Source organism: Balaenoptera borealis (genome assembly GCF_965194805.1).
Source record: "Balaenoptera borealis genome assembly, chromosome: 9".
Classification (NCBI taxonomy): Eukaryota; Metazoa; Chordata; class Mammalia; order Artiodactyla; family Balaenopteridae; genus Balaenoptera; species Balaenoptera borealis.
The window spans coordinates 20,535,718-20,548,497 of record NC_138873.1 but is presented as its reverse complement, the minus strand read 5'-3'; the positions used below and the strand labels follow the sequence as shown (position 1 = coordinate 20,548,497).

The 12,780-nt window shown below is 35.7% G+C and overlaps 1 protein-coding gene and 1 pseudogene across 11 annotated transcripts in view; one reads left to right on the top strand and one right to left on the bottom strand.

Moving 5' to 3' along the window:
• Positions 1–12,780, top strand: part of UTRN (utrophin) — a 499,657-nt gene that overhangs the window by 278,676 nt on the left and 208,201 nt on the right. The gene's annotated exons all lie outside the window — the stretch shown is intronic.
• LOC309634940 (large ribosomal subunit protein uL24 pseudogene) lies at positions 3,892–4,436 on the bottom strand (annotated as a pseudogene). The gene has a single exon. The product of its transcript is annotated as a large ribosomal subunit protein uL24 pseudogene (transcript).

The following is a 12,780-nucleotide window of genomic DNA, read 5'->3' as shown; positions in this document are numbered from 1 at the left end:
AGAAATTATAATGTAAACCAAAATCTCAGGAAGTCTCATGTGGTTGAGAATCTACATTTTATGACAATTAAATAGTTCAATAATTTACTTGTGCCAAATGTCACCCTCGCTTTAAATCTGGAGTGATTTCTAGAAGTGCATCCATAGGACTGAGCGTTGGGGTAGAGGGCTGCTTCTGACCAGTTGTCTTGCACCTTTTAGGGGTTTTAAGGTTTCTCTGAATTTCATATGCAGATTGAATAAGCCAGTGAGAGAAGTTTTCCTGTGGGTATTGAAATGATAAAGCCTTGTAACCAATGGTGACATTGGATATTTTCAAGTTTAGTACCCTCATTTTTTAAAGGTGAGAAGACAGGCTTAGAGAGGTTAAGTGATTTGTCTTAGGACCTATTAATAGTGGCGATGGTTGAATTGTTTTGATAAGGGTATATTCTATTTTTGGATTTTATGGGCCTATATTATAAAAGTATATTTTATAGGTTCTTGAGATGGATTGGCAGCAAATGAATCAAGTAGTTGGTATGAATGATTTACCTGAAGATGATTCCCAATAAATAAATTTTAAAAAATATATCTCTTTAGGTAAAACACGTATGGTAACATCTTACCAGTTGTTAAATCTGGTTGTCAGTGTATGAGTGTTTATTTTGCTATTCTTTCAGCTATCCTCTATGCTTTAATATTTTCATGATAAAATGTTTCAAAAGCAGCGGCAACTCTACTATGATAATGGTTGAAAAGATTGCTTGAAGCTCTGCAGACTTAACTGTTGAGGATCTTTTAAAAAAATCAATTGCTCTCTGTGCATTTTTCACATTTTGTTAACTTAAGACTGTGACAAATACAAAATAGCTTAAAAGTGTCTTGATTCACCTGATGATAAATATTTGCTCTGTAGCTTTTCATTCTTTTAGCTCATTTCAATTTGAATGAAAGGCATTTTAAAACTCTCATTTTTCCTTTTACAAAAGCTGCATATGCCTACTGCAAAAGTTTGTGACTTCACAAGGCAGGAAATATGTAGTCTTGATACCCTCATTTATTACAGTTTACTAATTCCTGTAGAGATTAGAAAGAAAATTGTCCTCTATGAAAGCATTCATTCTTTAAAATTCAGTCTAATAGGAGAGTTTGGTTTGCACCCCTATTTAACAAGATTTTCCAAATCCTATTTGGAACTGGTAACTTTTGTTGAAGTGAATGGGGCCTTTTCATTTTGGGTGTTGACATAATGTCTTTGACTTTCACATTTGTCGAGGTTGGTAGAAGTGTATCAAGACGAAATTCTTAATTTCTTAATCCTGCTTGGGAAAGACGCATAAACTTTTATCACAAAAGTGATTTACTCCTAATAGGTTATTACAAAGACCATTCATATTTGCATCTTTTTGTTTTAATTTTCGCATTTCTTCTGAGTTGCTGTTTAAAGCTGCTGCTTTATAATTGACTTAATCACATGTGGTGTGGTTCTTTCAGGACACATGCTATTATCTTTAAGCTTTTTGTCTTTGATACCTCAATATACATAACACTTTTCACATTGCCAGATAAACTGAAGTTTCTCATCTGGTGAAAGAATGATAGAAATTGTAATATTTGAAACCTAGAGTTGCTCCTTATTTACTGAAAATTGTGTGGAACACATTTTATACTGTGTTCTAAGTCTGAATTGGAATGGCATATTCTGAGACTATAAATAACTGGAAGAGTTGGGAGATTTCAAAATGTATTTATTTATTTATAACATGTTTGTGCCCTTGATTAATTGCTCTTGATTAACCTCCCTGCTCTTTAAATTAAATCAAAATTAACAAATATTTATTGCTGTCTTGGAGAAACCTCATTAGAGGCTCAAAGCACTGTGTAAAACAGTAGAATGTTTCCTTTAATAAAAGCCAGAAATTGAAGACTGGGAATCCACCACCCCATTTCCTGATATATACCTATTTAGGACAAGCGTGTATCAGGAAATGGGGTGGTAGGTTAGGGCTGGAAGGAATTGAGGAAGGGTACTCATTTAAATATTTCTCCATGTTATATTATCTTTTGGGAGATTAAATAAAGAATTAAGATATAGTTGACCCTCATTACCCACAGGTTCTGTATCCGTGTAGCCAAAGCTCAAAAATCTTTGAAAAGAGAAATTCCAGAAATTTCCAGAAAGCAAAACTTGAATTTGTGGTGCACCCGGCAACTACTGACATAGTATTTAGAGTGTATTTACAAGTATTTACATAGCATTTACATGGTATTAGATATTATAAGTAATCTAGAGATGATTTGAAGTATGCGGGACGATGGGAGAATGTGCATAGGTTATACGCAAATACTATGCTATTTTATATAAGGGACTTGAGCATCCATGGATTTTGCTATCTCTGATGGTCCTGGAACCAATCACCTGCCAGGTACTGAGCAACGACTTTACTTCTGAAACAGTGAGGGATAGTGGAGGGAACCCTGGAGGGGGAGTGAGGGAGTTATCTTTCTGTACATAAAAGCTGTATTGAATGAAATGAGTATGTCACTTACCTTGCTGAACCTTGGTTTTTCATCTTGAAGTTGATATAAAAATTGTTTTTTAGAAAAAGCTGTGAATTATACTGTTGTCAAACACAGTAATGACAGTCAGCTTTTAAACATGCATGTGCATGTATAGCAAACCACCTTTAATTTTGTTTGGCAAATTGAGGAAGATTTCATTAGTTTTAAAGATAGCATTTACATTTTTACTCCTGGATATATTAAAAAGAACATGCTCTTCTTGTAAGATGCAGAAAGAAAGGAGGAAGAAAATAAAACTTACCAGTTAATTCAGCTGCTCAGGGGGGAATGTTATTAACATCTTCCTCTATTTCATTTTACTTTTCTTTTCTTTGTATAAATGTATTTGTATAAAACATATTTATACAAATTTGGAATCATATTTATACCATGCCTTTTGCCTTTTTGAATATTGATTTTTCCCTTCATAATAGTATTTTATAAGCATTTTCATATTTATATTAAAAAATCATGATTTTTTTTTAATGGTAGTGTTAGATATTCCATTGTACTATGTGAACTGAACAAATGACTTTTTTCTAATTTTGACCTTACAATGCTGCAATGGATTCTTTCTGTATAAACCTTTGACTGTAATGGATTGTGATTTTTTTTTGTTAGGATGAGTTCATATAAGTGGCTCTGCTGGATCAAAAGCTGTACACTGTCAGGTGGCTGTCCCCAAATATACTGCTATAGTGTATGAGAATATTGGTTTCATCATACTGTTGTTAGCCAAGACTTTTATAATTTTAAAATATTTGCCAATTTGATAAATAGTTTTACATTGCAATCACTGATTACTTGTAACAATTTTTCCTTATATTTATTGGCCCTTTGTCTATGACAAAATTTCAATTTCCTTTGAACTGTTTTACAACTGTTTGATATTTCCACACTTGGTCAACATCTATTTGATGTTACAGGATTCAAATTTCTTAGGAAGCAGTTCCATCATTGAAGTTATGAAGTAAATAGTTTCCTAAGTATTTGAGAGCAAAATAGCAAATATCAGTTCCTACAGTAAAAGGTTCTGACATCTTATGAAAAAAATCAGATACTCCAATGATTTCTAAAAGATGTTGATTCACAGATATATCTGTTAGTCCTCAAAATAAAAGCAGAAGTTACAAGCATAGTGGTAGCATTATTTAAACAATTAATATTTTCTTGGGAATTCACATATATTTTTAATTAATTCTTAAAGGGTCTAGTCCACTCCTGACACAGGAGTAGTGTATCAATATTCATATTCTTCTAAGATTTAAATAAATAAAATGTTTGAATTAAATGATTTTAGATATAGTTGAAATGTAAGACCTTCCAGAATATGAATTATGTCTACCCTTGCATCTTTTTTTTTTTTCATTTTAACAGTTTTTAATGAAAGTTGTATACGAGATTACTTCATTCCTGCATCTTCTCAATTGTTTCTTCCTTATATTAGCCCTTTTCCTTTCCTACTTGGTGAGATTTGGCTTTACGTTCGAGGATCTTTTTGCGGTCTTTGTCCAGTTTTAGTCTGGTGATAACCACCTTGCTGGGCTGAATGCCCACATGGACAGTTGTGCCATTAGCCTTCTCCCGCTGCACTCGTTCAATGTAGATGACATACTTCTTCTTGTAAACCTGGACTACTTTGCCAATTTGCTGCCCTTTGTAGTGCCCTCGTACAACCTGAACTTCATCGTCCTTCCAGATGGGCATGGATTGGACATTGTACTTCTGTCTCAGCTCTTTAGAAAGAGGAGAAGACATAATCTTCCTGCGAATGTGGGAAGGCGCATTGAAATGCCTTTTCCGGTTCTTGCTTCGGTCAGAAGTCACAAAGGGATTGAACTTCATTCCGGCCGCTAGCGTTTCAGCGATGGCCACAAAAGGGCTACCCCTGCATCTTTATCTCTAGTTCTGTTTCCATATAATTCCAGAGCCTTTGATTTTTGATCACACTATTTTGTCACTTTCAAGCTGTATGAACTCTGTTTCCACATCTATGTGGTAGTCGTGGTAATTCATATCTCTGAGAGTTGTCCGTGAGACAGACTCTGCATGGCAAGGACCTACATAACACACAGATGTAGCAGGTCTCCCCAAAATGTTGTAGCTGTACCTCCCCTAATGGTCTTCAGAAAGGCCAAACGGGATTATGAGAGAAAAAGAAGACTGGGAAGTAGGCATAACTTCTACGTGATTATGAATGATCTAGTCTTAAGAAATCAATGACCTGATTTTAAGAGTTTAAATAATTAAAAATTGAATGTTATTTTAACACTTCATAAAATTATAGGCTGATGTGCAGGTATGATTGACATATAACATTAATAAGGTATTGTTAACTTTAGTCACCGTGCTGTACCGTAGATCCTGGAATTTATTCCTCTTGTAACTGAAAGCTTATACCCTCTGACCAACATCTCCCCATACCCCTACTCCTCAGCCCCTGGCAACCACCACTGTACTTTCTGTTTCTAAGAGCTCAGTATTTTCAGATTCCACAAATAAGTGAGATCATACTGTATTACAAGTGACTTATTATTATTCCACTAAAGATAGGTTCTTTATAAGGACCCATCCTTCTTCCATCATCTGTCTCCTTAGTATAATGGATAGGACATTTTGTAATTGCTGCTTGATTCTAAATATTGCAGTTTGGTAGCATGTTTGAAGGCTTTACAAAATGAAAACTGGGGAATTCCCTGGAGGTCCAGTGGTTAGGACTCCGTGCTTTCACTGCTGAGGGCCCAGGTTCAGTCCCTGGTCAGGAAACTAAGATCCCACAAGCTGCGCAGTGCGGCAAAAAAAAAAGTCTGCCAATATTTGATCTGAGCCTAGTCTCTTGTAGTGTTTATGGAAGGATACACTCATCATTGTCTATCCTTGGCTCCCCTACAGCTCTGCTGCTATTGAGTAAAATTCTACTGCCCTGAAAAAGGTTTTCCAGGTTCCCAGTGAACACAAGATCTCTCTTTGGCACTAGCTTGATATTACCTCTTGGGTCTTAAACTTGATTGTATTGCCTTTGTACCACCTCACAGGACCTACTCAATTCATCACTTATTTCTGACAGTTATATTCAAAACAACAAGGTACAAAATTTGTAACAAAAATAGAGTTTTCTATGCGTCAAAATTCTATAGCACATCTGTCAAAGGTTTGCTATATACTGAAAATCACAGCCTTGATATCCAGCATTGGCACATAACAGATGTTCAAAAGCATTTGATGAAATGAATTAAGATAGAATATCAGTTGCTAGGCAGGGCATTGATAATAGAACTTCCCCTGCAATTTCATTGTTAAACTTCAATTCCAGATCTGTTCCCACTCTTCTTTCATTATGACTGAATAACTTTTCCCTTAGCATAACTTCGGCAAGAGGTGACCTGTCAATTACTTGTACAAAGTTACTTAGAAATGAATATTCTATTTATTGTGTCACCTCTACTTTAAAAGACTACAGGCCCGTGTTTCTTGCAACTAATCTCAGAATTCTTTAACTTTAGTGTGTGCACCATTTTTTTTTAACCTTCATCTTTTATATATAACAACTGAACTTAATACTAGGTATGAAGTAATAAATTTTCATTTTCAGATTTCATTAGTATAAACGCAGGTGAAGTAAGTTTTCTGATATCTAGGATACTTAGAAATTAATCAGAAGAAATGATTTTGAGGATTTCAGACAGCTTTCTATTCTCCTTTTGGATCTCCCTTTTCTTTCTAAATGTTTACCTTTGTGAGTTGCTAAAAAGAATAATTTTCAAGTTGTATACCTGTTTTAATGGTATTTAAGTTCACACTGCAGTGACTCTTTCTTGGAAAGTTAACATGGAATATAGTTTGTGACTTTTTTCCATGTCTTAACATTTTATTTTGAGGGTATTTGTTTATTAGAACCTAATGGAAATAAATTCTGATTGTACCCCATCAACCTGAAATGTGACGATGGTCAGAGATCATAGATGAACTTCATTTTATTCAGTACTATTTATAAAACAGTGTTTAACACTGGGGAATAAAATAAGTGATCTCTTTGTTATTTTGGTATGGTGACATCATCCTACACAAAACACAATTTCAAATCGTATGCACTTTATACATGCACAGATGTAGTTGCTAATACAAACCAAAAGAGAGAGAGAGAGAGAGAGAGCGTGAGCTAGATGGTGGCTAGGGCATATAATAATTAGCATTTGCAGTAACAACATCTGTTGCTGGCAATATTGGCAGCATTGGAGGAGAAAGCAATCATTTAAAATTAGCTAATGCTCAGTTTAAGTACCATGCAATGTAGTGACATTTTCAATATTTTTACTAGTTTTCTATTTTCTCATTTCAGTAAATATGTGTTTTTGAGTTTGTATGAATACCTTGTATTATATTTAAAGTAGTCTTCAGGCCTTCTCTCCAAATTGATCTGGTGCTAAAGCTTGTATATCCAGTGGGTCAAACTAGCGTCGATCCAAATTGTCATAAACATACGTTATCCAGCATCCTTGAATTGGATCTTTGTGTGTGTGATGCTACTCGATTTAGATCCCCTCCCAGTTAGAAATCCCCCCCGCAAACCTGCAACACACAATTTCCCCCAAATCTTATTCTCTTACCTTGATACTTCATCCTTCAGTTCCTATTTGAGGTTTAAGTGTCAACATAAACTTTAAAAATTTAGTGGAGCTTATTAAGTCAATCAGATTAATTTGACAGGTATCCCATTGACTCCCGACCTGTGAATTTTGACTGGTAGAGGGATGTGTTGCCCACCAAGCCTCAGGTGAGCCCCTTAAGGAGGCAGAAAGTGAGGGGCTTCTGCTGCACCACGTGGTGTCCTTGATCTCCTTGTACAGTCTTTGCTGAATACTTGTTTGCTGGTTTGGGAGTATGGCAAAGTGAAAAAAGAAAAGTAATCTATGCTCTCTTTAAAGGTGAAACTCATCAGTGAATCAACATTTGAATCATATACTAAGATACAAAACAAATTTGGAGTCTTCGTAATTGCTTATGAGCATCAATGAAGAACCAGAAGTTATGTTTCTGGAAATATTTTGATGAACTGAAGTGTTTCCCATGCACTGATATATCCTGTTAGGCCTGTGTTTAACAAACTGGCTATCTGTTAAACCCTGTTCTGGAAGATATTAAAATGTCTACTGTGAACATGATTTCTGTGGTCCAATTAGTTTGGAAAATTCTGCAAATTATGTCTTCCTTTGGTGCCATGCAATGCACATTATATATTCAAGGCAATGAAAAGTCCTGTAGTAAAGAAACATATTTTATTTTGTTCATCTCAGGGTTTTTCAAACATTTTTCCCCCCTTGAGCCAGTTCTTATCATGGAAACCAGTTTAGGAAATACTGTTTCAGTCATTCCAAAGTTTCACTGCCATTCATGTTTGTTGAAGGTTGCAGGAAGGGCTTCTAGGTAAAGGCTGGTTGTCTGACTTATAACAGGCTTTTTGGCTGTTTGTGATTCTGATAACATTTTCATGGCTGGATTGGCTCCTAGATTTTATCCGTACACTTAGAAATGGATACTCAATATCAAAATTCACAAGAAGCAGCTGTATAAACCACAATGAATTTATTCATTTGTATTGGAGGATGTCTTTTCCAAGGACTGGTGCTCCCATGAACCTATATAAATGTAACGTAGAAGGTCAGAGCCAAACTGGAAGAATTATTGGTAAGATTTAGATGAGGATAAAGGCTGATGAAATATCTTTCCTTGTAGGATGACTTTGTCTGGTCTTGCTTTGGACTTTCCCAGATTTAGCACTGAAGTCCGTTTGCCCAATATACCTGTCAGTCCCTGACAAACCAGGATGATTTGTAGCACAAAACACGTTTGCAGTGGCTTCTTGTTTTCCCCACAGTTCATTTTCCTCTTCTCTCACAAGTTGTGATGGTTAATTTTATGTGTCAACTTGGCTAGGCCATAGTACCCGGATATTTGGTCAAACATTATTCTAGATGTTTCTATGAAGTATTCTTTTTAAAATGAGATTACCATTTAACAGTAGACTTTTAGTAAAGCAGATTACCTTCCATAATGTGGGTGGGCCTCATTTAATCAGTTGAAGGCCAGCAGACTGCCTTCAGACTTGAACAGCAACACTTCCCTGGGCTCCAGCCTGATGGCTTACCCTGTGGATTTTTGACTTGCTAAGCCTCTCAATCATCTCTCTCTCTCGATGTGTGTATGTATATATATTTCTGTTTTTTCTGGAGAACCTTGTTGAGGATTTGTTACATTACCAGATTTTGTTCTTCTGCCCTGTGCTTTTCTATGTTGGCCACCATTTTTTTCCTGAGACATTTGTTTTCTTAGACATATTAGTAAACTTGATTAAGCTACCCTCACTTCCACCAGACCCAAGGACAGGAACTCACTTTCTTCTTATTACGGTACCAATTTAATTAATTTTACTTTGAGGGCAGTTTTCCTGGGAACAATCTCTTTTGTCACAAATGTGTACACTTTTTTAATACTGAAAGTCCACAACAGTGAAAGTAACCAGAATTTGCCTACAGAGAAGGATTTGTGATGTTTAATTGTTATCCATCATGTTGCTCAATAATGTTGTTATAGACTCTAGCTTTAGGAGACATCCCACAAGGTCAGGGTCTCACTAAGAAGGAAGACAGTAACTTTTAAAGTTTTATTTTGTTTTTTTAAAACAATGTTCAGGGAGAATGATTCTGCAGCTCTGTTTGACATCCTGTCCTGGTGTTTAATCAGTTTTACTCTCAAATATTTTCTTTGTCAGAATCCAAGCCATCTTGTAATTGAACTCATTATTTTTTTTGCTTAAAGATCTCTTTTTCTTTTGTAACTAATAAGCCCAAATATCCAAGCTACTTCAGTTCCGAAGGACATGAAGCTGAAAAGGGCAATTACATTGCATGCGGAAGACAACAAAGATAGCAGTGGTCTGCTGGAATTCCAAACCTTATTCAATCCCAATGAGATTCAGGTCAGCAAAGATTTAAGTAAATTCCTGCACTCTTTAAAAAAAAAAATGAAGTGCAGAATTATGGGATAGTAGAAACTCATTCATTGTTGGTCATTTCAGTTGAAGAGAGTCCATAGAACATAGTGTAATACAGAAGTTTTGAGAAAATATTTAACTTTTTCTATTTTGGCTTTATTGAGGGAAAATGAAGACGGTGCTGCCTTTTCAGTGGAGCCTCATCCTTTTCTCTTCCCTCCCCACATCCAAGGAGAGGAATATTACTGTGTTTCTAAAGCTCAAAATTTGGGTTTCCTCACCCTCTAGGAAAGACAGGTCGGTAGACAGAGACATATACACATTTTTTGAGGGAGAGAAGAAATTGAGAATGATGTTGTTACTAGGGTGGCCCTTGACATGACTCTCTTTTGTGTTTCATAACAACACTGCAGGGCAATTAGGCTGGATTATTTGTAGGAAAAGAAAATAAAAATGGTTTTGAAAAGTTAATATTAGTAAACAGCCCTAATCTATTAAGGTGTCTCTGGGTTGATCCGCATGAGGGTGGCAGATGCATTTTTTCTTTCACTTGTTTATTCATCCATTCCCAGACTCATTCGCAAACCATCGATCAGGTACCTGCTATGGGCAGGCAACGTTTTGTGGCTGGGGATATGGCAATGGACAAATTCAACCTGCCCTCCTGGTCCTCACATTCTAGTGGGGGAGTTAGGGCTGTGATGGGCAGGGGAGCTCCATTCATGAGTCCTGGGAGGACAGCTCTTTCATACTTGCATAGTTCACCATTAGTTCATTCTGGTTAACCTCAGCTATGTTTGCAAAAAGAGCAACAACTGCTTTGGGAACTATCTTTGCCCTCCATATGGGCTAGAGCCACATCAGTTTCCCATATATTATGAATATTGAAGAAAGGATGTAGGTTTGAAGAGAATTTTCACCAAAGTATCATTGGAACTTTACAAAAAAAATTCATAAGATGAGAGCTCCTTTAAAGTTGTGAGGGCAGTCTTGAATGTTTAGAAATGGCATTTTCGTAGTCAAAATAGTACCAAGATTGACTTCCTTCTGCTTTATATACTATCCTTTTCCCTAGTGGACAGTAAATGGATTGAAAGGTCTCTATGGAAAGCATAGAGAGTAAATTTAAGCTAAAAAAAAAATAACAGAGTAACACCACCATTAGTGACACTTTTGAAAGGTTTAAAGAATAAATGAGGATAACATATATTTTCCACAGTTAAGTCCATAGCTATGTTTTTTCACCTAAATGTTGTATATGTTGATATGATAGTGAGTTTGAGTTTGTGGATTACTTATGAGCTTTGGGGTCCTTGATGGAGCATAAGAGGCAGAAAACTGAGAAAGGAACTGTAAAAAATTGTGCTAAGATTTAATTATATTTTGTAAAATATAAAATATATATACATACATACATATTAAAATGTATGCATATACATACATATATATATTTTTAAAATACTGTTTTCTTTATTCTGACCACTGCTATTAAAAGCATCTGTCAGACTGTTACTAGCTTCTCCTGCCTTTCCCTCACCTCGTTACTGTAGGAAGGAATGGATTCTCTTATTAGGAACCATAGCCTTTTTCTTTTTTTCCGAATTTTCAATAACTTTTTAGCACTGGAAGTGCTCTCGGCAATCTGGTTTGTCCATCATTAATTTTTTAATGGAATAGAATATATATAATAGATTATGCAGTACAATGCTGGTGTTTAATACTTTCTGCCTGCTTCCAAAACGTGCTGTTTTCAAATGTGTCGAGTGAGATTCTTGGTGGTAAACAAGAACATAAATTCAAATGTTACCTTAAAACAAAATCAGTAAAGCACAGAGGAAAGATTCAGCAGATTCTAGGAAGAGCAGCTGAAGGAGAAAACTGAGTGAAAAAATACAAATTGCGTAAGAAACATTATATTATTTTCTCAGATATATGATATGAATTCTGTGTCTGTTGCATATTCTGCAAAAGCAAAACAAACAAATGACTGAATAAAAGGAGCTGGTTGTCAGCTTCCTTTGACCTGTGGTGCTTCCATTACCAGCAGCAGGTTAGTTAGTTAGTTACATTTGACTTGTCAAAGAAGTAGTTGAATGTTGTGCACAGTGGTGTGAAATGTGAGGAAGGATAAATTCCTTTCATACTTTGAGCTATGGATTCTGTATAAGGTTAGAAATATAACCTTTTCCTAAATTGTTTCCTTCCCAGTGAAGAATTTGCATGATAATTACAAGAGTTTAGAAGCAATTCTGATATTAAACAAAAATAACTTCTATCTTTCAATGTATGGGTCTTTAAGAAACCCTAAGTATTCCAAAGGCGTTCCAAATTAGAGCACTTCATTTCCTTTATCAAAAGCTTCACCTTGGGTAGTATACATAGGAGGTGCCTCTTTCCTGGTGTTCATTTACAAGGTGTTAAAATATTGATAGAGAATTTAAGATCAGAAAAAAAAGTACTAAGTTGTTTAAAATATTGTTACAAATCGATCGTAGTGTTTTAGTGTATGAAAAACTTATGATTGTTCAGAAATACATTTATTGACACAATGTCCCAAACTGGTATATCTATAGTTTCAGGGCGGAATCAGTATGTAGATCATATAAAATTGCACACTTCTCAACGGCTCACTTCCACAAGTCGTTTCCTTTATTATTTGTCTGTTATTCAGTTTCTGAAATGTATGGACCTAATCTTTTAATTCTGAGCCTTCATAAGTATTATTCTTTCTGACTATGTAGAGTATTCTCTTTAGGAGTCTCCTATCAAATTCCTTCCGGTGTTGAATCAGATATTACTTCTGGAAAGCCCATCCGACTGCTTCCCCCTTCAGACACCTGGCCTAGGAGTTTCTCTGTACTCATGTGGTACCCTTTCCCACCTTGTTATCTTCATCCTGATTAGTTTCTGAATTTTTTAGCTCAAAATAAAACCCTGTAAATAATGCTCAATTGCTCATTTTTCACCTATCTCATGCTCCATCCCTATTTGGTCCACATCAGGGAGCACATTTGTCTGTCTCCAAAGCATATTCTCAATCAGACCATTTCTCTCCGTCTTCGCAGTTAATCAATCAAAGCCACGCCATTTTAACTGGACAAAGGTAGTGGCCATCTAAGTGTTCTTTTTGCTTCTGTCATACTCTCCTGCAGTAAAATAAGCAGCCCCAGTGATCTTTTAGCAACATAAATCAAGTCATGTCAGGTCTCTGCTTAAAACACTAAAGGCTTCCCATCACACTTAAG